Consider the following 27,063-nt stretch of genomic DNA (forward strand, 5'->3'; position numbering starts at 1 on the left):
TATATGATCTGTATTGTAATTTTTACTAGGAAATAACAAGCAGAATATTGCCTTTGCCTCTTTTTCTTCAGTCCTCTTAACCTTTACCTTTGGCAAAACTTGATTCTTTTTAAAGATTTATTGAATGAGTGAGTATTGATAATTTCCACATTAGATATGTGTGTACAATTCTTGAGTAGCTGTGACTGCTGTTGATGTGACCTGTTACTGTTTATGGAGTTGTGCATCCCACTCATACAATGCCCTTTGCTCAAAGTTCTGTTATCTCACATACTGTATTTGGTCTGTTCTGCTAGTGCTGTTTTCCAGTAATAAGTGTTCCTGCTGCTTTGAAATCATCCTTATGGCGTTTTACTTTTTATTTTACAAATGAGGAAATTGAGATCTGGGGAGGCAAAGTTATTTGCTCAAGGTTATAACATTTATTATTGCCAAACTCTGGATTAGAATTGATCTAAATTCCAAAGACATCCCAACCCCCTCCAGACCCAGTGCTTTTCCCCTGATGCTATCTGCTGTCTTTCTGTTTAAATCTGTTACTGTATGTTCTTGAAATTTGCATTCTACTTACCTGATTTACTGTTGTCTGCTTCCCCTCTGTGTACATTTGTGACCTGGGTATTATGTTCCTGTTCTCTAAGTGTCCCTTGAATGACCATTATGACCAGGGCATTTCTAGGTAGTGAAGAAAACAAAGATGAATAGGGTGGGTTTCTGGTTCTTAAGTTCACAGTCTTAAGGGGGAGGATTGTCTGTTAAATGGTTTTATGAATGATAGAATAGAGATACATACTAGGTGTATGGAAGCACTAAAGGACGAGAGGAGGGTTAATATTACCTATCCTGTGCATGTATCAAATCCTGTACAATGTAAATTTTTATAGTCATTTTAATTTTGATTAAATTCAAGGATCTTGTGATTCCCTATAGGATGTGGCTCATAGATTATGTCTGTGAAAGTTATAGAGGAACTTGGTACAAAGTTGTTTTGAGCCTAGAAAACAGTTCATGGAAAAACTTGGTGCCATATTGCCTCCTGACCTGGCTAAATTTGTACAGGCCAGAATGATGTAATTACTTATAACTTGTTTGTCAAAATAATAAGAGGGATACTATTTCCTCTATGACAGGTCATCATTGAGCAGTGTGTTAGGAGTTAGAAGAGAAACAGCATGTGTTATGGACGAAACTTCTGAGCTGTGTAACATCATTTTACTCTATGATTTTAATTATCTTTTTGGGCCTTATTTAATGAAAATCCAGGCCATTGTCTTGAGTTGTTCATGAGTGTGTTTCTAGTGTAGTGTTTTTGGATAACTGTAGAAATTTTGATGATGGCTCATGGTAGAAGAATATGTGTGTATCTTGACTTTTTTTCTTTTTAAATGTAGTTATTTGATAATTTTTTTTTGCAGTGTTTTCATTTATGAGGTGGGAGTTAGATGGGACCTTGAATTCTGATACATGAGAAATCTGTGTATTTCTTATTGCCATAGTCATCTTTGGTGTTGATAAGCATACTTGTGGTCAAATACTTCTAGTATCATTCATCATGTTATGTTACTAATGTATCAGATGTTTTGGTAGATTCACCAAATTATAATTAGAGTTACTGAAAAAAATTTTCTGGCTTTTATTGCTTGAGAACATCTTTAATACTCTTGCAATGGAAAAGTCTTCTGTGCTATGATTCCAGGAACACGTGGTTAACTATATTGCTCAATAAAGTAGCCAGAAGAAATCCTGCCAGTCCCTTCTTGGTGATGAATGACATTCCAGGATCATGTAGCAGTTATTTTTCTCTTCCTTGAAAGTGCTAATAGTAGTGTTACCTTTCAGATATTGAGATTTGCTGAAGACTCTTTGCATCTCTTTATCAATGTTGTGATTGCCCTAGAGGCTAACGTTCTAGAGAAGATATTTGCAGTCAAAACAACCTATTGGCTTTTGACATAAAAAGTTTTGCCTTCTTGTGAGTTTTCCATCTTTTAAAGACAAACTAGGACAGCTACTTTTATAACTTCTTGAAAGAGTACTTGTTTGTAGAAAGAGAAATGTCTGAGTAAGCTCAACTGTGTATTAAAGTGGCTGTCCTTTGTGATCTTATCTTTCATTTTTTCAGTTCTCAAAAGTTGCTGCAGAAGTCCCATCAGTCTTTGAGATGTGGACTGGTATTAGTGATTTTTCTGGATCATTCTGGGTAATACAGAATGAATTTACCTTTTATAGGGATAATCTATAATTAGGATCTATAATTGCAGTTTGCATTTAACTCTTCATGTTGTGTAATGTTTAAAAGACAATCCAGAATTTTAAAATGTTTCTACTGTCTGAAATCAGAAACCACATCTCCATCCCCCATGCCCCCATAAAGTACTTTTGTTTCACTAAAGTTACCAAATATGTGCCAGAAGCTGTTGAAACTATTTTAATCATGCAAAGATTTTTAGACACATATTTTAAATAGTTGTTTTTCAGTACACTTAGAGTTTGCGACACTTTTATTTTTATTTTTTTCTTTTTCAAAAAGACTTCTAAGGAATCTTGAAGGGATGTTATTGTAGTATGGTAGAATGTATTAAACAGATCTGTGTATAAATGCGTTTCTGAGTTTTCATTATCAAGACTAGCTCCTGTCTTACTGATTCAGATGTTCTGAACATATGTATAACATGACCAAATATGTTCAGTTCATTTCAGTGTCTCAGTCATGTCCGACTCTTTGCGACCCCACGAATCGCAGCACGCCAGGCCTTCCTGTCCATCACCAACTCCCGGAGTTCACTCAGACTCATGTCCATCGAGTCAGTGAGGCCATCGAGCCATCTCATCCTCTGTCGTCCCCTTCTCCTCCTGCCCCCAATCCCTCCCAGCATCAGAGTCTTTTCCAATGAGTCAAGTCTTCACATGAGGGGGCCAAAGTATTGGAGTTTCAGCTTTAGCATCATTCCTTCCAAAGAAATCCCAGGGCTGATCTCCTTTAGAGTGGACTGGTTGGATCTTCTTGCAGTCCAAGGGACTCTCAAGAGTCTTCTGCAACACCACAGTTCAAAAGCATCAATTCTTTGGCGCTCAGCTTTCTTCACAGTCCAACTCTCACATCCATACATGACCACTGGAGAAACCATATCCTTGACTAGACGGACCTTTGTTGGCAAAGTAATGTCTCTGCTTTTCAATATGCTATCTAGGTTGATCATAACTTTTCTTCCAAGGAGTAAGCATCTTTTAATTTCATGGCTGCAGTCACCATCTGCAGTGATTTTGGAGCCCCCCGAAATAAAGTCTGACACTGTTTCCACTGTTTCCCCCCATCTATTTCCCATGAACTGATGGGACCAGATGCCATGATCTTCGTTTTCTGAATGTTGAGCTTTAAGCCAACATTTTCACTTTCCACTTTCACTTTCATCAAGAGGCTTTTTAGTTCCTCTTCACTTTATGCCATAAGGGTGGTGTCATCTGCATATCTGAGCTTATTGATATTTCTCCCGGCAATCTTGATTCCAGCTTGTGTTTCTTCCAGCCCAGCATTTCTCGTGATGTACTCTGCACAGAAGTTAAATAAGCAAGGTAACAATATACAGCCTTGATGTACTCCTTTTCCTATTTGGAACCAGTCTGTTGTTCCATGTCCAGTTCTAACTTTTGCTTCCTGACTTGCATATAGGTTTTTCAAGAGGCAGGTCAGGTGGTCTGGTATTCCCATCTCTTTCAGAATTTTCCACAGTTTATTGTGATCCCACACAGTCAAAGGCTTTGGCATAGTCAATAAAGCAGAAATAGATATTTTTCTGGAACTCTCTTGTTTTTTCGATGATCAAGCGGATGTTGGCAATTTGATCTGTGATTCCTCTGCCTATTCTAAAACCAGCTTGAACATCTGGAAGTTCATGGTTCACATATTGCTGAAGCCTGGCTTGGAGAATTTTGAGCATTACTTTACTAGCGTGTGAGATGAGTGCAATTGTTAGTCTCTATTAATTCAACTTTCCAGGAACATTTAATAAGAATTTGTTGGATGTAGATCATTCACATTTTCTTTTGTACACATATTTTTGTCCCTGTTCTCTCAACCCCTTAACTTCTGGTATGCTATAGAAATGTATATATATATATCGACAATTATTAATACTTGAAAATATTTATTATAAAAATGCACAGTTAAAAAGGTTGATGATATATTTTAATACTGTAATGAATTTTCAATAATTCACATTTGCAATACTCTTAAAATATATCTTTTTCAAAGTCAGACTCTTACAGATTTGAATTTGAAATCAGCAAAGAAAAACTCTAAGGATTGCCTCTAGACAACACTATGATAGAATAATTAAAAAGAAATGCTGGCTGATCACTCTTTAGTGAAGTTGTATGGCTACAACTACTAATGTATTATCTAGAATTCTGTATTAAGCTATACCAAAATAGTTTTTATTCAGAGTGTGAGGCAGCTTTACCCTGCATTTATTAGCCTGTCAGAACCAATAAGCAAAAACAGTCCCACACATGTAAGGAAAATTTCATTTGCAGACGTTTCTATTCTTCTGATTCTAGCTCTTCCATATATAAATGACTGATACTTAGTTTTCAAATGGCTGCATCAAAACCACCTGAGTGTTTTATAACGTACATACCTCAGCTCTAGTTTTGGAAATTTTGATTCCATTGATCTGGGTAGTGACCTGGGAATCTGTACTTTTTTCAGTGTGTCCACGTTGATTCTCATGCACAGTCTGGTTTGGAAGCCATAGTTTCAGAACATAGTAACTAAGACTACAAATAGATACGTTTTTAAACTACAAAAAAAAAAAAAACCACATGTGAAAATAAACCACTTTAACAAAGCAAGATAAAACTGTTTTTCATGCACATGTCTAACAATACATGTGGCTTCCCATGTGGCTCAGCTGGTAAAGACTCTGCCTGCAATGCGGGAGACCTGGGTTCAGTCCTTGGGTTGGGAAGATCCCCTGGAGAAGGGAAAGGCTACCCACTCCAGTATTCTGGCCTAGAGAATTCCATGGATTCTATAGTCCATGGGGGTTGCAAAGAGTTGGACACGACTGAGCGACTTTCACTAGCAATGTTTTGTTTAAAAATTGACTCTTGACCTTTAGAATTGTTAAACTTGGGAATTGGGTGTCTGAAGGGTATGGAATAGGTCTTCTATGAATACATTCTTTATTGTGTTTGGTATAACTTAGAATCTGTTATTGGATAGCTGTGATGTAACCTCTGTACTGAGTGTAGTCTAGTTGCTACATACCGTGTGCTCTGTTGAAGAGGACGCCCAGACCCTGAGACTGAGATGGGGAGGACAGGGGAAAAGAGGGGAGTATTAGTTCATGTTTCATACTATTGGTTATTTGGCTTAGGCGTTTTTATCTAAAGGACTATATAGTTTTCTGTCTTTGTTATTCCTTAATTCCTGATTTGGATGTTTGTAATTAGCATTATTTTAAAAAGTGATATGTATATAGAGCTGGTGATAGTTAACCTTAATTTTTACTTACTAGAGAGTTGCTGCCAAAATACCCTTCTATAATGAATTGTTCCAGTTTTGAATGCTTAAAGTCTACTTTAGATTAATTCAGCAATAATTTTTCTTGCACTGCATAGTGACTTTGGTTTGTGTGTAAGAATAGTGGCATACCATACATTTATATTTAGTATTGCTGTAGTCTGAGTACTGAGGACACAGAGATGGAATTAGCAAGGCTTTTGCCCCTAGACAACATTATCTTTGAAGATAGGAAAGTAAATAAGCATTTTTAATACTCTGAGATAAGTCTCATGACAGAAATAAAGCGAGCAGCTAAGTTTTGAGGAGTAAGGAATTGAGCCATGACACTGCAGGAAGAGGGAACAGTGTGTACAAAGGTATGGAAACAGTGTATTGGAAGGTGGTAAATTATATAATGGGAGTGTGGTCATTGTAGGGAGGAGGAGTGTGTGCTTAAAATGCACGTAGAGGCCAGGTAACCACCCTCAGGAGGTGATTTTGTTAACATGTGCCTAGGAGGTACTGAAGATGTTAAGCAGATGAGTCACATTGTAGTAAGTGTACTTTGCTGGAACGTGAAAGAAGATAAGAGTTGAAGGATGGTAAACTGGGAAGAGTCAGCAGACTATCAATACATGCAATAACCCAGGAAAAACATGGAATGTGCTGAAATGAAGCCAGTGCCTGTGTAGGAAGACAAACCTGAGTCAGGTATGCTAGGCAGGACCTAGAACAAAGCATTTGACAGGGTTCTGAATAGGGTCTGTGCTTGGATTTCAGAGGGTTCTGTGAATTACCTGAAATCTTTATCCAGATATTATCTAGATGTGTATGCATATTTTTGTGGGGGACACAGGTCAAGCTTTAACCATATTTTCAGACAAGTGAAAACAGAATATCATAGTTTAATAATATTTTGAGGTTTCCAACATGGAAATCTGTGGGTTTGGTAGTAGTAACTGAAAATGGGAATATGGGATAAGCAGTAGAAAAGAATCTAAAATAATTGTTTGATAAAGTATCATTTTTAGGGTACAGATGTATTAAAGGAGTTAGGAGCAACTTCTAAGACAATAAACATAAAGACTTCTTCTTGCCTTTTAACGTTATGTCTTAGAAAAAGTAATTTGTATTTAAAACCAGAAATAAGCAGAATTTTATCTTTGGATTCTGATAGAATTTTTGGTTTGAAGCAGATTCAGTTCAGTTCAGTTCATTTGCTCAGTTGTGTCCGACTCTTTGTGACCCCATAAATTGCAGCACACCAGGCCTCCCTGTCCATCGCCATCTCCCGGAGTTCACTCAAACTCAGGTCCATCGAGTCAGTGATGCCATCCAGCCATCTCATCCTATGTCTCATCCTCAGCCATCTTCTCCTCCTGCCCTCAATCCCTCCCAGCATCAGAGTCTTTTCCAGTGAGTCAACTCTTCGCATGAGTTGGCCAAAGTACTGGAGTTTCAGCTTTAGCATCAGTCCCTCCAAAGAAATCCCAGGGCTGATCTCCTTCAGAATGGACTGGTTGGATCTCCTTGCAGTCATTTTATTATTTATCAGATCTTTGAGTTGTTTTGTTTAAAGCTATAACGTAAGCATCTTTTAAGTGCTTATTTTAAACAAGTGTGAAGATTGATATTCATAATGCTAGGACAAGAGCACTGTATGTGTGTGAGGGGTATTCCTTGTAGTAGTGTCAAGTCATCTATAAAGAGGATGGAAACTTAATTCCTTTTCTGTTCAACAGTATGTAATTTAAGAATACTAGCAGATTGGCTTTAACTCCACTGACAGTTTTCTGCCAGTTAAACTCAGTTCAGGTCTACCTGTTAGGTGTATTTCATGCCTTTCTAAGTCAGATTACAATTTGAGAGCATGAAAAAGCTGAAAACTTGGACTTCTGTTGGGACACATTTGCCTAAGCCTGAGGCTGTTAGTTTTTTTGTAAATACCTTCATTATGTTATTTAGGTGTGTTCCATAAATAATTATTATACATAACTTCCACTTTGAAGCTTTCTTTTCAGGTGTAATACAACAGATTTACAGTTTTTTAGACTTGCATATTAGGAATAAACGTGCAGTGATTGGAACGATACTGAAACTGATCTACTTTAAGGCAAGGCTACATTTTGACCTAGACAAGGCTGTTTTGGTATATTTTTCCCCACGTTCTGTCTTTTCAGGTTGAATTACTGATTTTTTCCCCCTTTCTTTTGTTTGTTGTGGTTTTGATGTTTTTTTTCCTTTCAGCTAAAGGAGCAGTCCAGTGGTTTTCAAGAAGTGCCAAAGTGCACTGACTGTCTCACGATGACTGGTGCCTCAGGGAGGGTCGTGATTCCTGGATACAGGATCGACCTGGTCCTGGATGTCACTTCAAGCAGTCAGATCGTGGGGAAAAGCCTTGTCTAATGGCTAGCCTTCCTCAAAAGTCTGATGCTAGTCATCTCGGAAGGCCTCAGAAAGAGCCTTAAAGGTGAGCAGAGTAGAGTGTAGTTCTCTCTGGGGGCTGTGACTATTTGTCGGAGAACATGATTCAACACAGAATGACAATCCTAACCTGAAAAATCCAGGTTCAGTTGGTAAATTCAATTTATAAATTTGTTGAGCGTGGCAATCAGACCTCAACTTTTGAGTTATTAGAAACCACCTTGTAACCTTAAGGACCTATAAAAGGAGGAATGTGGTATTTCCTGGGTCCTTCAGGATCTTAGGTTAGTATCTGTTGTCTTAAATGGAAACAGCCTATAATCACAGCTAAGGAACACTTTTGTTACAAAAGCACTTTATGTTAAGTACCCGTGGATTTTAAAAAAAAATGTAGTGAAGTATTCTATTAGCTTATATGTTTCAGTCAGTTCAGTTCAGTCGCTCAGTTGTGTCCGACTCTTTGTGACCCCATGAATTGCAGCATGCTAGGCCTCCCTGCCCATCACCATCTCCTGGAGTTCACTCAAACTCATGTCCATTGAGTCGGTGATGCCATCCAGCCATCTCATCCTCTGTCGTCCCCTCCTCCACCTGCCCCCAATCCTTCCCAGCATCAGGGTCTTTTCCAATGAGTCAACTCTTTGCATGAGGGGGCCAAAGTATTGAGTTTCAGCTTTAGCATTAGTCCTTCAAATGAACACCCAGGACTGATCTCCTTTAGAATGGATTGGTTGGATCTCCTTGTAGTCCAAGGGACTCTCAAGAGTCTTCTCCAATACCACAGTTCAAAAACATCAATTCTTCGGTACTCAGCTTTCTTCACAGTCCAACTCTCACATCCATACATGACCACTGGAAAAACCATAGCCTTGACTAGATGGACCTTTGTTGGCAAAGTAATGTCTCTGGTTTTTAATATGTTATATAGGTTGGTCATAACTTTTCTTCCAAGGAGTAAGCGTCTTTTAATTTCATGGGTGCAATCACCATCTGCGGTGATTTTCGAGCCCAAAAAATAAAGTCTGACATTGTTTCCACTGTTTCCCCATATGTTTAATCATGTATCAATTATATATCAGGCAATTGGGCTTCAGGACTTAGGGCAAATTGGAATTTGATTTATCTGTTACACTGATTTTTTAAAAACCATAGGCACTTTTGAAGCAGTTCAGATATATGTAACACATATTTTATTGCATTCAACTTGAAGAATCAGTACTATCTGCATCGTTTGAATTACATTTTTAACCTCATAGAAGATTCCTTAGAGATGTTTTGAGCATTTGGGTTTGAAAAATGTTTCATTCTAGGACTCTTTCTCTGTGCTTTGAAGCACTTACAGAACCCGGTTGTTCATATAATAATTTTGATTACTAAATTTTCAAGTAAACTCTAAAACTTGTCTGTCCTAATAAGATTTACTAGGTTTTTTGTTTAAAAAAATTTTTTTAATTGAGTCATCTGTTAGTTAATAATAATAATAATACTGTGGACATGCACCATCCCTAATGTATGTACATTTTTATATTTAGTAATTTTGTATCACTGATGTATTAATATTAGAAAGCATACACAAAAATAGAAGTTTTGAAAGATGAGATGAAAAAACTTACATATAGGCAGTTGTGATATTTTCTTTCCCTTCAACGTGCATCGTGATGTAATTCCGGTTGGCAAATTCTTTTTAAAGGCCAGATAGTAAATATTTTAGGCTTTTCAGCCCATATGGTCTCTGTTGGAACTACTCAGCTCTTGCTGTTGTAGGGTAAAAGCAGCCACAGACAATACTGAGATAAATGAGTGTGGCTGTTTTCAATTAAAATCTTATTATTGAAACAGGCTGTGGGCTGGATTTGGCTGGAGGACCCTAGTTTGCTGACCCCTGGAGTATCCCCTGTTTCGTAGACCACTGCCCTAGACCTTGCAGTTGTGTTACACTATGTCTGCTAGGTCCTTCTGCCTTCAGTCTTAAGAGTACAGTGGATCTTCCTTATTGAAGTGAGCAGAAGAATGTTAGCAATTAGAACATATTGTTTAATTGAACAGATACTTATTGAAAACCAGTGATGTTCAGACACAAGGTTAGGTGCTGGGATGAGTTTGGTAAGAGAGAGAGGTAAACAGTTAAGGCATGGTGTCAGAAATAATTTGATTATAGCACATACTGCTGAGAAAGTGAGGCTGGCGCTGGGAAATGGTATATTAAGTTGGACTTTGAAAACTTAATGAAAGTTTGTAAAGTAGATGAGTACGAGGAAATAAAAGGTGATAGAAGAGAGTATTGGAGAACCATATATACCTCAGTAACTGATTGTTGGCAGAGTGTTCAAGAAAGAAGCAGTAGGGAATGAGACTGGACAGGTCGGCATGGCCCATAGTGTGCTCTGCAGAGGAGTGTGGACTTTGCCTTATAGGTTGATGGTAATAGTTGAAGAGATTTTAGTAGAGGAAGAAATGATTGGATTTGGATTTTAGAAAGACAGTGGCAGTGGTGTGGAGTATACAAGGAGTAACTATTCTGGGTAGCCTTTTTTTTTTTTAAACCTCCTTGTAAAAGAGATCACAGATTGTTTGTGGGTTGTTTTATAATCAGGCAGAAGGTAAACTTGGAATACTGTTTAACAACGAAAATAAATGAACTGTTAACATGCTACAGGGTGGATGAACCTCCAAGATGTTATCCTAGGTGTGAAAGGCTACATGTTGTATGATTCTGTTTTTTTAAGGAATGTCCATAAAATAGATTAGTGGCTGCCTGGGAATGGACTGGGGACTGACTGCAGATGGAAATGAGGAATCTTTTCATGGTGTTGGAAATGGTCTAAAACTGGATGATCTAAAAATGATCTAAAAGTTTACACCACTTTGTAAATTTACTAAAAATAATTGGATTGAACACCACTTTTCCTTTCTTTAACTTGTAGTTGATTCACAGTGTTGTGCCAATCTCTGCTGTACAGCAAAGTGACTCCGTTTTATATGTATATACATTATTTTAAAAATACTCTTCTTCATTATGATTTATTGCAAGAGATTGGATATAGTTTGGATTGGACACTTTTAAAACTGGTTGCGTTTTATGGTAGGTAATTATAGCAATAATACTAAAAAATTAGACCTCACTTTTGAAATTTGTTGGAGTAAAACATATTGTTGATTCTTAAGTAATTGCTCTTTCCTCTGAATAAATTATTGATCTTACACTGCTGGAACAAAAAAATAAAAAGGTGTTTTTTCCTCTTTAAGAGTATACACTGCAACTATAGAGTTTAGCTGTAGGAACTAGCAACTAAATAAATCAGGTTGTTACTAAATCTTACTGAATACACTTTGACTTTTATGTTTAAATTTTTCCTTTCCTTATTAAATATCATATGAGGAGAACCATCTTAAATACAGTATTGGATAATTCTCAAAAGCTAGAAGTAGCCTAAAGGAAATTTACTTCTCTTTTTTTCCCAAGGAAAGAATTGCTAAAGAAATAACCTGATGATTTAAAATTTTAAGTTTTTTCTTCAGTCTTAACATAGGAAATGAATAGAATACAGAGCAATTGGAAAATAGTTAATTTCACTCAATAAATATTTATTGAGGCCCTACTGTGTGCTAGGTACTGTTTCTTAAGAAATAAATTGTGAAAGTTTCTCTTTATGTGCTCTTATTCCTGGCTGCCAAACTTTATGAGGTTCATTGTAGTAATTAAGAAAACATGTAGAAAATTAATTATATTACCCTTTATTGTTTACAAGATAATTTCACATCTTACTAATTCTGTAAGAGTGAGGAAAATGAGTCTAATTATAGCCGATTCCCAAGTAAGAGGCAGAGGTGGGAATTGATTATTGGTTCTTATTTTTACTTGAAGTTCATTACTCTTTATACTCTATTGTGGGATTAAAAAAAAAAACAAACCCACCAACAATAGTGCAGTAGTATTTAAAGATAGGCATATAGATTAATAAACAAACCCATACATTTTTGGTCAATGGATTTTTGGAAACGGAGATAAGATATTTTAATGGGCAAAGAGTAGTCTTTTCAAGCAGTGGTAGTGGACAACTGAATATCTCCATGCAAGAGAGTGAAGTTGGACTCTTACCTGACGCCATATTACAAAAATGGGCAGCATAAATGTGAGAGCCAAAACCCTTGAAAGAAAAAAACCTAGGCATAAATTTTCATGACCTTGGATTAGACAGTGGTTTCTTAGACATAACGCCAGGAACACAACCAAAAGAAAATTAGATAAATTTGACTTCATCAAAATTAAAAGCATTTGTACTTCAAAGGATACTGTGAGGAAAAGACAGTAACAGAATAGGAGAAAATATTTACAAATCATATATTGGATAAGGACCTAGTATCCAGAATACAAGGTAAAATAAGCAGGGTGACATGAGAAACGCTGGGCTGGAGGAAGCACAAGCTGGAATCAAGATTGCCGGGAGAAATATCTATAACTTCAGATATGCAGTGATACCACCCTTATGGCAGAAAGTGAAGAAGAACTAAAGAGCTTCTTGACAAAAGTGAAAGAGGAGAGTGAAAAAGTTGGCTTAAAGCTCAACATTCAGAAAACTAAGATCATGGCATCCGGTCCCATCACTTGATGGCAAATAGATGGGGAAACAGTGGCTGACTTTATTTTTCTGGGCTCCAAAATCACTTCAGATGGTGATTGCAGCCATGAAATTAAAAGACACTTACTCCTTGGAAGGAAAGTTATGACCAACCTAGATAGCACATTAAAAAGCAGAGACATTACTTTGCCAACCAAGGTCTGTCTAGTCAAGGCTATGGTTTTTCCAGTGGTCATATATGGATGTGAGAGTTGGACTATAAAGAAAGCTGAGCACCAAAGAATTGATGCTTTTGAACTGTGGTATTGGAGAAGACTCTTGAGAGTCCCTTGGACTACAAGGAGATCCAACCAGTCCATCCTAAAGGAGATCAGTCTTGGGTGTTCATTGATAGGACTGATGTTGAAGCTGAAACTCCCAACACTTTGGCCACCTGATGCAAAGAACTTACCCATTTGAAAAGACCCTGATGCTGGGAAAGATTGAGGGCAGGAGGAGAAGGGGACGACAGAGGATAAGATGGTTGGATGGCATCACTGACTCAATGGATATGGGTTTGGGTGGACACTGGGAGTTGGTGATGGACAGGGAGGCCTCGTGTACTGCGGTTCATGGAGTCTCAAAGAGTTGGACACAACTGAGCGACTGAACTGAATCCAGAATATAAATGGAACTCTTAAGATACAGAAATAAAAAAGATACTCAGTTTAAAAAAAATGGACCACAGATTTGAAACATTTTTCCAAAGAAGACACACAAGTGGCCAATAAGCACGTGAAAAGATGTTCACCATCATTATTAGCTGTTAAGGAAATGCAAACCAAAACCATAATGAGATACTACTTTATACCTACTGTAGTGGCTAAAACTTTAAAAAATGGATGAAGGAAATGTTGATGAAAATGTAGAGAAACTGGAACCCTCATTGCTGGTAGGAATGTAAAGTGATAGAGCTACTGTGAAAAGTAGTTTGACAGTTCTCACGAAGTTCGACACAGTACCCTGTGACCCCAGAACGCTGCTCCTTGGTATGTACCCAAGAGAAATGAGAAAATTTCCACATAAAATGTCTTATCAGTATTATTTATAATAGCCAAAAAGTAGAAACAGTACAATGTTCATCAACTGATGAATGGATAAACAAGTGTGGTATATCCATACAATGGATATTATTCAGCCTTAAGAAGGAGTGAAATTCTAACATACACTGCAATGTGGATGAACCTTGAAAATATGCTAAGTGAAAGAAGTCAGACATAAAAGATTCCATTTAAATGAAATGTCTGAATAAGCAATACCATACAAACAAATAATGGTTGCTAGGATTTAGGGATAAGAGGAGATGCTAATGGGTATGGGGTTTCTTTTTTGGGTGATGAATGTGTTCTGAAATATATATATACTCACACACATATATTTTTTGAAAAATTGAGATAATTGACATAACATTGTATTAGCTTTGGATTGTATAACACAGTGATCACTAAAATAACTTTAGTGAACATTGACCACTATACATAGAAAAAAATTGTTTTGGTGATAGGAACTTTTAAGATCTATTCCCTTAACAACTTTCAGATATACAGTACAGTATTGTTAACTGTAGTCACTATGCTGTATAACATCCCCGTGACTTATCTCTTTTATAACTGGAAGTTTGTACTTTCTGATCAGCTTCACCCATTTGCCCAGCGCCACCTGCTTCCCTTGTGGCTCAGCTGGTGAAGAATCCATTTGTAATGTGGGAGACCTGGATTTGATCCCTGGGTTGGAAAGATCCCCTGGAGAAGGGAAAGGCTACCGACTCTGGTATTCTGGCCTGGAGAACTCTATGGACTGTATACAACTGAGCGACTTTCACTTTAAAATAAGGGGCTTCTCTCATAGCTCAGTTGCTCAAGAATCTGCCTGCAATGCAGGAGACCCCGGTTCAATTCCTGTGTTGAGAAGATCCTCTGGAGAAGGGATAGGCTACCCACTCCAGTATTCTTGGACTTACCTTGTGGCTCAGCTGGTGAAGAATCCGCCTGCAGTGTGGGAGACCTGGGTTCAATCCCTGAGCTGAAAAGATCCCTTGGAGAAGGGGATGGCTACCCAGTCCAATATTCTGGCCTAGAGAATTTCATGGACTGTATGGGGTCACCAAGAGTCAGACACAACTGAGCTGCTTTCACTTGCCTTTATTTTTCTGATTGAGTTTTGGTGCCACTTAGGTGTTCTTCCTTCTGCCTTTATTTCCTACCTTGGAATATCTGTATTCCCTAATTGGGCATGAAAGTCCTTTATAAATTTATTCTAACTTTTCCCATGATTTATTTGGTTTTTACTACCTTTAAGTGCTTCACAACACTGAATTGACCCCATTGTTCCTTGAGTACCCAACTCTCTTATTTGTCAGACCCTGTTCCATAATTTTGGAATGTTTCCTATTTCTTTCCACCTTTCTTTTTCCAAAACCTACTCAGTGTTTGCTGAGGCATGGGTCGAGTGCTCGCCCCTGTGGTGCGTTTAGGCCTTTAGTTGTGCATCTTCTCTGCACTGGCAGGGCTTTCTTGTCACTGTTCTCCCAGTTTATGGTCATCATTTCACTTGGTTACTTATCTCTGTGTTTAGCTCCTGGCAGGCCCCTTTAATTTAGGAACTCTTATCTTTTAAGTCTCAGAAATGTTCTTATTTCTTTGGTGATCTTTTCCTTCCTGTGTCTCTGTTCTTTCTTTTTGGATGTCAGACTTTTTGAATTAATTTGTTACAGTCATCATCATCATTTATTTTTTTCTCTCCCACTTTCATCTTTGTCTTTATTCATTTCAACAAGGTTGATAAAGGGGTTGGCTTTTTGCTAAGTTTTATATCTTTTTTTGTTGGAGTGAAATACGTATAACATAAAATCATTTCAAGTGAAAAATTCAGGGACATTTAGTACATTGTTTTTAATAATGTTCTCATACTAGGCAGACATATAAAGGTGCTTTAACAGTGTGTTTTTCTTTTTAATCCTAAGCAGCAGGTTCTAGGATAGGCAGATTTCTTTCACATACTCTTTCTCCATCAGATAATTTCATCTTGAGTATCCTTGGATTTTAAACTGTCCTTGCATATAAACAGAAAAATAACTGAGGATTATGGTTGTTGAAGCGTAAAATCTTAGGGAAAGAAAGAATGTTGAAGGACTAAATCTTCTACATGTATTGGGAAGGAAGAAATGTAGATGAATCAATAAGGGCCTGATAACAATTCATATGGATTTTTGTTGTTGTTCATTGAGTAAGAGCTAAGGCTATATGCCAGCAAATTTGGAAAACTCAGCAGTGGCCACAGGACTGGAAAAGGTCAGTTTTCATTCCAATCCCAAAGAAAGGCAATGCCAAAGAATGCTCAAATTACTGCACAATTGCACTCATCTCACACGCTAGTAAAGTAATGCTCAAAATTCTCCAAGCCAGGCTTGAGCAGTACGTGAACCATGAACTTCCAGATGTTTAAGCTGGTTTTCCACAGATCAAATTGCCAATATCCACTGGATCATCGAAAAAGCAAGAGAGTTCCAGAAAAATATCTATTTCTGCTTTATTGACTATGCCAAAGCCTTTGACTGTGTGGATCACAGTAAACTGGAAAATTCTGAAAGAGATGGGAATCCCAGACCACCTGCCTCTTGAGAAACCTGTATGCAGGTCAGGAAGCAAAAGTTAGAACTGGACATGGAACAACAGACTGGATCCAAATAGGAAAAGGAGTACATCCAAGCTGTATATTGTCACCTTGCTTATTTAACTTCTATGCAGAGTACATCACGAGAAATGCTGGGCTGGAAGAAGCACAAGCTGGAATCAAGATTGCCGGGAGAAATATCAATAACCTCAGATATGCAGATGATACCACCCTTATGGCAGAAAGTGAAGAGGAACTAAAAAGCCTCTTGATGAAAGTGAAAGTGGAGAGTGAAAAAGTTGGCTTAAAGCTCAACATTCAGAAAAGGAAGATCATGGCATCCGGTCCCATCACTTCATGGGAAATAGATGGGGAAACAGTGGAAACAGTGTCAGACTTTATTTTGGGGGGCTCCAAAATCACTGCAGATGAAATGCAGAAATCAATGGGGTCATGAAATTAAAAGACACTTACTTCTTGGAAGAAAAGTCATGACCTACCTACATAGGATATTGAAAAGCAGAGACATTACTTTGCTGACTAAGGTCCGTCTAGTCAAGGCTATGGTTTTTCCAGTGGTCATGTATGGATGTGAGAGTTGGACTGTGAAGAAGGCTGAGTGCCGAAGAATTGATGCTTTTGAAGTGTGGTGTTGGAGAAGACTCTTGAGGGTCCTTTGGACTGCAAGGAGATCCAACCAGTCCATTCTAAAGGAGATCGGCCCTGGGATTTCTTTGGAAGGAATGATGCTAAAGCTGAAACTCCAATACTTTGGATCCCTCATGGGAAGAGTTGACTCATTGGAAAAGACTCTGATGCTGGGAGGGATTGGGGGCAGGAGGTGAAGGGGACGACAGAGGATGAGATGGCTGGATGGCATCACTGACTCGATGGACGTGAGTCTGAGTGAACTCCGGGAGTTGGTGATGGACAGGGAGGCCTGGCGTGCTGTGATTCATGGGGTCGCAAAAAGTTGGACACGACTGAGCGACTGAACTGACGGCTGTATTATATTTGAGGAAGTAGATTTAAGAAGTACTCATTTTATTTGAAGCTGTTTTTCCCCATCTACGTTATCCAAGCAGATCTGAGTAATGGGACTAGAATGGAACTTGATCCTGGAGGAGCCAGCTTCCTGTTTATTACGTCACAAAGAGACATTCAGCGTTAGTTTGATTAGAATGGGTGCTTCCCTGCCTTTAATGTACAGTGTCTCTTTGAATGCATATTTTCTGCCACAGAGCAAAAGAATTGACAAGCACCCAGTTCAACTTTCAAGGATTCGGAAAGCTTCTGGAAAGATGCTGATTTTTTAGGATATTGGTTCAGCTGCTGTAATTGGGACAAAAGTACTATTGGGTTAAAATAGGACGTTTCTTTTTCTCTCACGTCAAAGACAAAACTGGTTAGTGGCCTGGGAGGTACTGTGGTTCTGCTCCAGCCAATTGTCTAGGCCCTGGGTTCCATCTCCTCTGTTGCTTTTATCTGAATGGTTGATACTGGTTTTAACACATCCTAGTTCAATACTTCAGCTGACTTTCAGCCTGTGGGAAGGAGTGAAGGATATGGAGGGCAAGCAGCTTCCTAGTATGGAGATGACCTAAACCTTGTATATGGCAATTCTAGTCAGAGTCCATCAACCAAAAGCTGGCAGAGTAGAAAACGGGATCTTTACTTGGGTGGGCATGTGTCCAGCAGAAGTTGAGGGGTTTTGATAAGAAGAAAGAAAGATTAGCCTTTCGAGGGCCAGTTTTTAGTTTCTGAAATAAAAGGAGTGGTAAATAATTATGCTTTAAAAGCTTTGGGAACATCCTTATCTTGTAGTTTGACAGCTTGTTTTAAGTTTATCTTGTACGTTTTGCCCCAGACCTGGAATCATAACCAGATTCTGTGTACTTGGAAATGATATATAGAAACCATAAACCTGGGTGTTTGTTTAATTGCTAAGTCATGTCCAGCTCATTTCGACCCCATGGACTGTAGCCCACCAGGTTCCTCCGTCCATGGAATCTTCAGGCAGAAATACTGAGTGGGCTGTCACTTCCTTCTCCAGGAAATCTTCCTTGGGACTGCACCCACGCCTCTGTGTCACCTGCATTGGCAGGTGGATTCTTTACCGCTGAGCCATACCCACCTTTACTTATACATTTATTTACTGTGTACAACTTCAGGATCTCTTATAAAAGATGTCTTAATTTCCTTCCTCCACCCTCACCTAATTCTTTAGAAATATAGGCATTCCAGTTGTCTTTCAGTTTCTCCTCCTCCTTACTAACTAGCAAAAAAAAAAAAAACAAACCCTCTGACTCCATAAAAGGGGGTGTTAGAGGTGATGTTGGGCTTCCCTTGTGACTCAGCTCAAAAAGATTCTGCCTGCAATGTGGTAGACCTGGGTTTGATCCCTGGGTTGGGAAGATCCCCTGGAGAAGGGAAAGGCTACCCACTCCAGTATTCTGGCCTAGAGAATTCCATGGACTATAGTCTATGGTGTCGCAAAGAGTTGGATGCAACTGAGTGGCTTTCACTTTCACAGGTGACATTTACTGTTGAGTTGGTGATTGTCCTCATGCCTTTGCAGTAGACAGAGTTAGGAAATAGATACTTTTTTTTTCACTGAAAGAAAATATATCATCAGTTCATACCAATCTTTCCACTTCAAATTTAAGGTAGGTTTAATCTAAAGAATACTATTAAATAATATGTTTGTGTTATAAAGATCCAGGTTTGAGTCCTTGCTTTGCAGCTAATTAGAAATGTAATCTTGGCTCTCTCTTTTTTAAGCTTCAGTTTCCTCATCTTTAAAATGGGGATAATAATAACTGTATGTCATGGTTATTGTAATGATTAAATGAGAAAATAAGTGCTCAAGAAATTCTAGTTTTACTGTTCTCTGTCAAACTACAAAAAGGAGAGACTCCTAATTTTTTTAGGGGTTAGAGAAGGCTTGCCCATGAAGGTAACACTGGTACAATCAGGAAGGAGCTGGTGTTGATGGTGTAGAGATTTTTAGAAAAATAACAGGGCAAGAGACTTGCCAGAGGAGAGTGATCTGCATTAGTTAAGACTGGAGCATAGGATTCTGTTTTGATGTTTAGAAAGAGAAAGTAAAAAAATTTTTCCCTTAAGCATTTAGTGTAATGTGTAATTACATAGTGATCTGTGTGCTTATTTGATTAATGTCAGCCTGCCTCCATGCCCCACAAGGGCAAGGACTCTCCTATCTTCCTTTTATTTACCAGTAGTCACCGCACAGTGTAGTCTCTTAGTTGATATTCAGACCCTAAATGAACTTTTCCAGCATTTATAACTACCACAAAATTTAACATTTATTTTCCTGTATTATCATTCTGTAGTTATTTCATTAATGCTGCCTTGTCCCTAGCACAGCTATAGCTATTGACCTAATTTCTTTAAGTTCAATGATGTATAATATGTTAATACACTGCAGATTTTTGCCATTTGTTTAGCCATTATCTGACAGCATTAGTTCTTTGTAGATTTTTATTCAGAGTGAATTAATGAATAAAATTGTTGGTGACGCCCATCTGAATCTCAGCATGTTGTGGAATGTGTGCCAAGTAATTTATTGTTAAAGAGTTTATAGAGTACTTCAGCTATCCCTTACAATGAAGCCACTGGGTTGCTTTCATTTTGTTATGTTGCCTTAAATGGGAGAGAGCAAGGTATATATAGTTAAGTTAGCCTCCTAAGAATTGGGTCTACTATTCCCATGGAGGGGGAAGATAGAGTGTGTGTATGTACACGTGTGCATGTGTACGCGTGTGCAAGCACATCTTCTGTGTCCCATGGAAAAGATTGAGAATGAATATTCTGCCCTGGATATTTAGAGAGGAAGTAATAGTGAAAGGCACCAGACTCCAAATTAAATGGTATATGTATTCCAGGGAATTTTCTTTCTTTCCCTTTTTTTGCCACTAAATATATGGTACTCAGAATTTGTATTTGCTTATATTTCTTTTGTTGTTATTGTTCCCTTTGTGTCTAACTGCAATCTATATGTAATAAAATACAGCAATTTCATGTGTAAGATTTGATGAGTTTTGACAAATATAAACACTTATTAATAGCACAGTAATGCTATAAAATACTATAGCTATCATTCTGAAAAAGTTGTCTTATGGCTTTGCAGTTAATTTCTATCACTGTCCCCTGGGAAACACTGATATGCTTTGTTTCACTTTGTGTGTGTGTGTATGTAGTTTTGCCTTTTCTAGAATTTCATGTAAATGGAATCAGTATGTAGTCTGTGTCTGGCTTTCAGGTAGCATAATGCTTTTGAGGCTCATCCACATCATTTGTTGTTGTTTACTTGTTTGTTTTTTTGCTGCATAGCTTGGCATTTGGTCCCCAGCCAGGGATGGAACCCATGCCCACTGTAGTGGAAGCATGGAGTCTTAACCACTGGACTGCCAGAGAAGTCCTCATTCATGTTGTTGGATCTATCAGTAGTTCACGCCTTCTTGAGTCGTGTTTCACTGTATTGCTGTATTATAATTTGTTAGCCACTCACCAACGTAGAATAGTTGGATTTTTTCAGTTTTTTCCACCAGTATTATTATAATAAAGTCATTGTGTACATTGGCATGAAAATCGTTCTGTGGGTGTATATTTTCATTTCTCTTGGGTATATACTTAGGAGTGCAATTGGTAGGTAGTATTACCATAATGTATATCTACCTTCATAAGAAACTGCCAAACAGCTAAAGTGGCTGTATTGTTTTTGCATTCCTGCCAGGAAGTGTATGAGAGTTCTGAGTGCTCAACATCCTTGTAAACTTGGTTTTCTTCAGTCTTAAATTTCAGGCAATATGGTGGGTGTGTAATGGCGTCTCATTTGGGTTGGTGTGCATCCCTTAATGACTGACGATGTTGAACATCTTTCCATGTTCTTATATGTCACCTGTATATCTTTAGTGAAGTGAGTGTTCTGATTCTCTTGCCCGTTTTAAAAAAACTGGATTGTCTTGTTATTGAGCTATAAGAATCTTTCACATATTCTGGATGCAAGTCTTTTATTGGATAAATGTCTCAAATATTTTCTCCCAGTCTTGTCTGTTTAAAGAGCAGATATTTTTGTTTTTTTCTTTTATGGTTTGTGCTTTCTGTGAACTATTTCAGAAATCTTTGCCAAACTCAATGTTACTAACTTTCTGCTGTGTTTTCTTTAAGGAGTTTCATAGTATAAGCTTTTACTTTTAGGGTCATGATTCATTTAGAAATTGTATTGTATAGTAGGAAGAAAGTGTTGAGGTTCACTTTTTGACCCTGTTAGTTAATTGTATCAGTGTCACTTTTTAAAAAGATTATTGAATTTACCTATTGAATTGCTGTGGCGTCTTTGTCAAGTGGCCACTTATTTTAGTGTCTGTTTTTGGATTTTGTATTCTGTTTTGTTGATCTCTGTTTCTGTCTTGCCGGTACAACACTGTCTGCTACTATAGCTTTGTAAACCTTGAAGTCAGTTTGTCTCCAGCTTTTTTTTCCTTCAAACTTGTTTTGTCTGTTCTAGGTCTTTGAATTTCCATGTAAATTTAGAATCAGCTTGTTTTACAGGAAATACTACTGCAATTTTGATTGTAATTACATTGAATCTCTAAGTTAATTTGGGGAAAATGCACATTTTGCATTATTATTCTAATACATGAGCAAGGTATATATCTCAGATTTAAAAATTTATTATTATTATTTTTTAAAATATTTTTTTATTTGGCTGTGCTGGTTCCTAGTTGTGGCACTCAAGGTCTTTAGTTGCAGCATGTGAGATGTAATTCCCTGACCAGAGATGGAACCTAGGCCCCTGCATTGTGAGTGTGGAGTCTTAGCCACTGGACCATCAGGGAAGTCCCTTGCTCAGATTTTTTAAGTCTGATTTTTCTCACGAATGTTTGTGGGTTTTCCTTGCGTAAGTTTTGCACATAAATTTTGATACTTTTGTAAATTCCTAGTTTTACCTTCAAATTTTGATTATTTGTTGCTATTACATAGAAATATTTTACTTTTATATTTGACCTTGAATTCTGTGACCTTCCTGAAATCACTTATTATCTACATCCAAATGTGGATCTAGTTTTATCCACATTTCTTGAAATTTTTTTTATGTGAACTGTGAACATAGACTGTTTTACTTCTTTCCAGTGTTTGTCCTTTTTTGTTTCTTTTTCTTGACTAAATGTACTGGTAAAGGTGGTGAGAGTAGACATATTTGCCTTGTTTCCAGTCTTGGGGAATGGGGTGGGAGTGAAACCTTTCACCATGTAAGTGTGATTTTAACTGTAGTTTGTTTTTTTTTTTTTTAATTCCTTTTATCATATTGTGGAAGTTCTCCTTTGTTCCCAGTTTGCTATTTTTTTTAAATTATGAGTATGCAGTTTTGTTAGTTTTTATGCTCGTTGAGATTATATGATTTTTCTTTTTAATATAGTGAAGTACATTGATTAGTGTTTTTTTTTGGGGGGGGAGCCTTGCTGCGTGGCATGTGGGATCTTAGTTCCCTGACCAGGGATTGAACCTGCATCCCTTGCATTGGAAGCACAGAGTCTTAACCACTTCACCACCAGGGAAGTCCACATTGATTAGTTTTTAATGTTAAACCAACCTTGTTTATAAGGACTTCCCTGTAGTTCACACGTAAAGAATCTGCCTGCAATGCAGGAGACAAGGATTCGATCCTGAATCAGTGAGATCCTCTGGAAGAGGGAATGGCAACCCGCTCCAGTATTCTTGCCTGGAAAATCCCATGGACAGAGAACCCTGGCAGGCTACAGTCCATGGGATCGCAAAGAGTTGAACATGACTGAGAGACTAACGCTATTAGCCTTGTTTATAAATATATATAAACAGACATAGGAACTAAAAACGCAGCAATCTGAAATTAAGTCAAAGAGGAAAACAAATTTTTAGTAGTGTAACACACTATTAAACACAGTGTAAACATCAGGTAAAAATACCAATATGTAACAAGGATGTAGCAAAATGGGAGAATGTGGGTGTAAATCTTGCTTTTTCCAGAACCTGCAGTTACTTAGTCAAGTTTCTCAATCTTTTTGTGTCAAGGTTTCCTTACCCTCCTACCCCTAAAGGATAATTCTGTATTTGTTTTGTTTTAAGAAATGTTACACAGCCTTTCCCTACCTTCTCTGCATTTCTGAAACCAGGAGATGTTTGTTAGCTTTCAGCTGGACTCTATGGACTTGTATCTGCCTGTGTCTGTGCATATTGACACTCATGTGTGGATCATTTTGCTCTCGCTTGGGCTGAACTATTTGCTTTCTTAGCATTTCATGTCGGGGTAAATTTTTATATTCTGTTTAAAAGAGTTAAAATTTTTTGGTTTAAGTAACATGAATATTTAAATAATAATGACGTTTATACAAGGGCTACTAATAAAAGCAAGACTTCTCATTCCCTTTCCACAGAGGCTTTTTAATTGCTTGCATTTTTAATTGTTGTGTTTATTATTCACATATGCCCAAATTAAAAAAAAATTATTTTGGAACTTTTGAACATATACAGAAGTAGAGAAAGTGAAATGGTTAGCCTCAAGAACCCTTCCCTAGTTTCAATCATTAGCCACATTTTGCTGGCCTTGTTTCATCTGTTCTGCCCCTGCCCCATACACATGTATACAGTTAAATACACAGTATGCATTTTTTAGGGGGATTATTTTAAAGCAAACTTTAAACATTTCATTTTACCCTGAGTACTTCTGTATGCATCTTTAACATGTAAGTGCACGTGCATGCACGCACAGACATACACTTACCTGCAGTGCTCTGTGGCTCAGCAAAAAGTTATTTTAATAGATTTCATTAAATTTAAGTTTAATTTATAGTATACTTACTCTTAATTTAATTAGTTTAAATTTAATTTCTCTTTATAGCTTAGCAAAAAATTTAAGGGGGTTAATAAATAACACAATATCTAATTTATATCCCAGTTTCGCTACTTGTCTCACAGATGTTGACAGTTGTTTTGTTTGAATCACAGTCCAAACTTGCTTCCCATGATATCTGGTTATTAGGTATTTTTATCCAGAAGTCTCATAGTTTTTTTTTTTTTTTAAACATTTATTTATTTGGTTGCACTGGGTCTTAGTTGCAGCACATGGGATCTTTGATCTTCATTCTAGCATGAAGGATCTTTTAGTTGCAGCATGTGGGATCTTGTTCCCTGACCAGGGATCGAACCCTGGACCCCTGCATTGGGAATGTGGAGTCTTAGCTACTGGACTAGGGATTCCCTCTCATAGAAGTTCCAAGAACATAAATTTGTATCCCTAATTGTTCTGTAAAAAAAAATTCAAGGAAATTATTACGTTACAGTGAATTAGCATTGAAACAAACAAAAAATATGATACACACCTATGTAGCTATGGCACAATAGGCAGTGCAGTATATAGGCAATTCAAACTGAAATTTCTGAGAACAGAGGTAAAACTTTCAAAACTATGATATGGTATTATGACTCTTACCAATTATGAATAACTATTACTGATGAATCCAACATTTGTTCAAAGCAGCCTTTTAAAAAGGAGAAGCGTTTTCGTCATTTAGTAATTTATCATTGAAATGAAGAGAATATAAATATATTCTAAGGTTAATCAAATAGGAACTGCAAATGAAATTCTAGTAGTCTTTGATGTAGATTTGAAATTACACTCTTCAAACTAAAGGTGCCATAAAGAGATCATAATCATAGGCTGTGAACTATAAGCTCTGGTGTTCTGCTTAACTTCTGATGGCCAGAAGGGATTCACAAGAACCTTCAGATCCAGTGTGGAGAAGACTTAGATGCAAACTCCATGATACTCAAATAGTATGAACCTCTGTGGTATGGAAGAAGAAGGGGATTTATGCAGCTTGAGGGATAATTACGTGCTGCTTATGGAAGAAGTTTTCATTTATGTTTCATGTTAAAGTTTGGAGAAGCAAGGAGATACATTAAACTGGTGATATACCTTAGACTCTATAAGTTATAGGTGACAAGTATGTTGGAGGATTAAATGTGATGATTTAAGCAGAGTATCAAATTAAAACCCTGGCACACCCTTCAGTAAATGACAGATTGTCAGCCTGTTAAGTTGATGTGTGATTTGGGGCGATATTTGGAATGAACAAGAGGTCTTTAACTTTTTATCTCTCACTCCATCTTTGATTTATCAAGGAAAGATTGTTATTGTTATTTTTAGGGGGCACAATGTATTTCCAGATGATAGGGAAGTATATAGCATACTCAAGAAAGTTTGGTTGATAAGTGCTTATGCTTGAAGCATTAAATGCTTTCAGTTACCTAGGATATAATGATTCTCAAACTGATTCGCCAGGCCTTTACTGTATTTTTGTGTTTTAAGTTAGCCTTCTGATCTAATATTTTATAATTTATTTCATTTTAAATGTTAGATTCCGAAGAATTTAGAATACTACATAACAATTGTATGTAGTTATAAGGTAGAGTTGGTAACATTATTGTGCATCTTTTAAGAAAAAATGCTCATTTTCAGAGTGTGTATGTCCTTTTGGAGCTTTAGTTTCTCATATTTTGAAAAGTCATGCTTTGTATGTTAGAGTAACTTATTATCATTTGAGCATGTTAAATCATTACTGTATTAGTGGAGGTGGAGAATTGTCAGAGCCTTAGGGGTCATATCATAATCTGTATTTTTTCCTCTGTCATTGTCTTTGGTCTTGGTGGCTTGCTTTTTGTTTTCTTAATTTGTTTCTTGCTTTCATTCCTATTCCTTTTGCCTTGGTGTTATTCTTAAACTGTTATTCAACTCCTTAACTTGTCTTGGTTTCCTTCAGTCTGTTTTTCTCTGGCTATAATTACTCTAAAGCACACAATTTAGGTGTATGATTCCACTTGTCCAAAACATTTCATTGCTTTTTATTGTCCACTAGATTTCTCAGTACCTGTCACAGTTAAGCCAGTTACCTTCTTTATCCATCCATCCATTTTATTCATGAAGCCATATTTATTGAGTTCCTTCTGAGAACTGGACACTGCTAGGCTCTAAGGATCAAGTGGTAAAACAAGCAGGAGCTCTGCCCCCGTGGGTCTAGTTGAGAAGACAAACATTAATAAAAGGATCATGTGATAACAGTAAAACTGCAGTGATCATGTATCCTACAAAAGGGAGGAGTATGTACTCTGAGAGCTTAAGGGCATACTAAATCTAGTCAAGAAGGTCACTGAAAGCTGAGATTTGAAGAGCTGAGGAGGACTTACTACACATAAAATGGGAAGGATCATACCAGGTAGAGGCACTGTACAAAGGCTCTTTCCCGAGGGGAGTGTTTTGAGACTGAGGGACTAGAAGAAGGCTTATGCGACTTGCAGCGTAAAAGAAGAAGGATCATTGTACAAAATGGGAAAGAAGGTTGGGCTTGACCACACAAGGAGTTTTGAGGCCATGCCAAGTACCGTTATTAATATGACTGCAATAGGAAGTCTTCCAAGGGTTTTATCTGGGGAGAGGGGGTGGAGGAGTGGAAGACAAGCAGATGTTGGAAGACCAGTTAGGCATTGTTAGTTCTGACAGTAGCTTGATCATGGAGGTTGGTGATAATAAAACAGAAAAAAGCAACAGTTGCAAGAAATATTTAGAGTTAAATCAACCAAATTTGCTGATGTATAGTGCTTTTGGGGGGTATAAGGAAGAGGGAGATGGCTTCTTGCAAAACTGGATAGATTGTGGTGCCTTTCACTGAGCTAAGAGATCTTGAGAGAGTAGTTCCATTTTGGTTGGAGGAAAATCATGAGTTCAGTTTTGAGCAAGCTGGGTTTGAAGTACCTTTGAGCCATTCGAAAGGGAATGGTAAGTAGACAGAAGAATATTTGGTACTCAAAAGAAAGATCTAGGCTGGACATGCACAATTTTAAGAT

At 37.5% G+C, this 27,063-nt stretch overlaps 1 protein-coding gene across 5 annotated transcripts in view; it reads left to right on the plus strand.

The window, feature by feature from the left end:
- The window catches only part of INTS6 (integrator complex subunit 6), a 105,172-nt gene that overhangs the window by 23,403 nt on the left and 54,706 nt on the right, over window positions 1–27,063 (plus strand). Inside the window, exon 1 of one of the 5 annotated variants that reach the window (XM_018056709.1) lies at window positions 7,754–7,976. The exons of the other annotated variants lie outside the window; for them this stretch is intronic. The gene's annotated coding sequence lies outside the window, so the exon portion shown is untranslated. Of the gene's footprint in view, window positions 1–7,753; window positions 7,977–27,063 lie in introns of those variants that run through there. 5 annotated transcript variants of the gene reach the window in all.

The sequence above is a fragment of the Capra hircus genome, chromosome 12 (genome assembly GCF_001704415.2).
Source record: "Capra hircus breed San Clemente chromosome 12, ASM170441v1, whole genome shotgun sequence".
NCBI lineage: Eukaryota > Metazoa > Chordata > Mammalia > Artiodactyla > Bovidae > Capra > Capra hircus.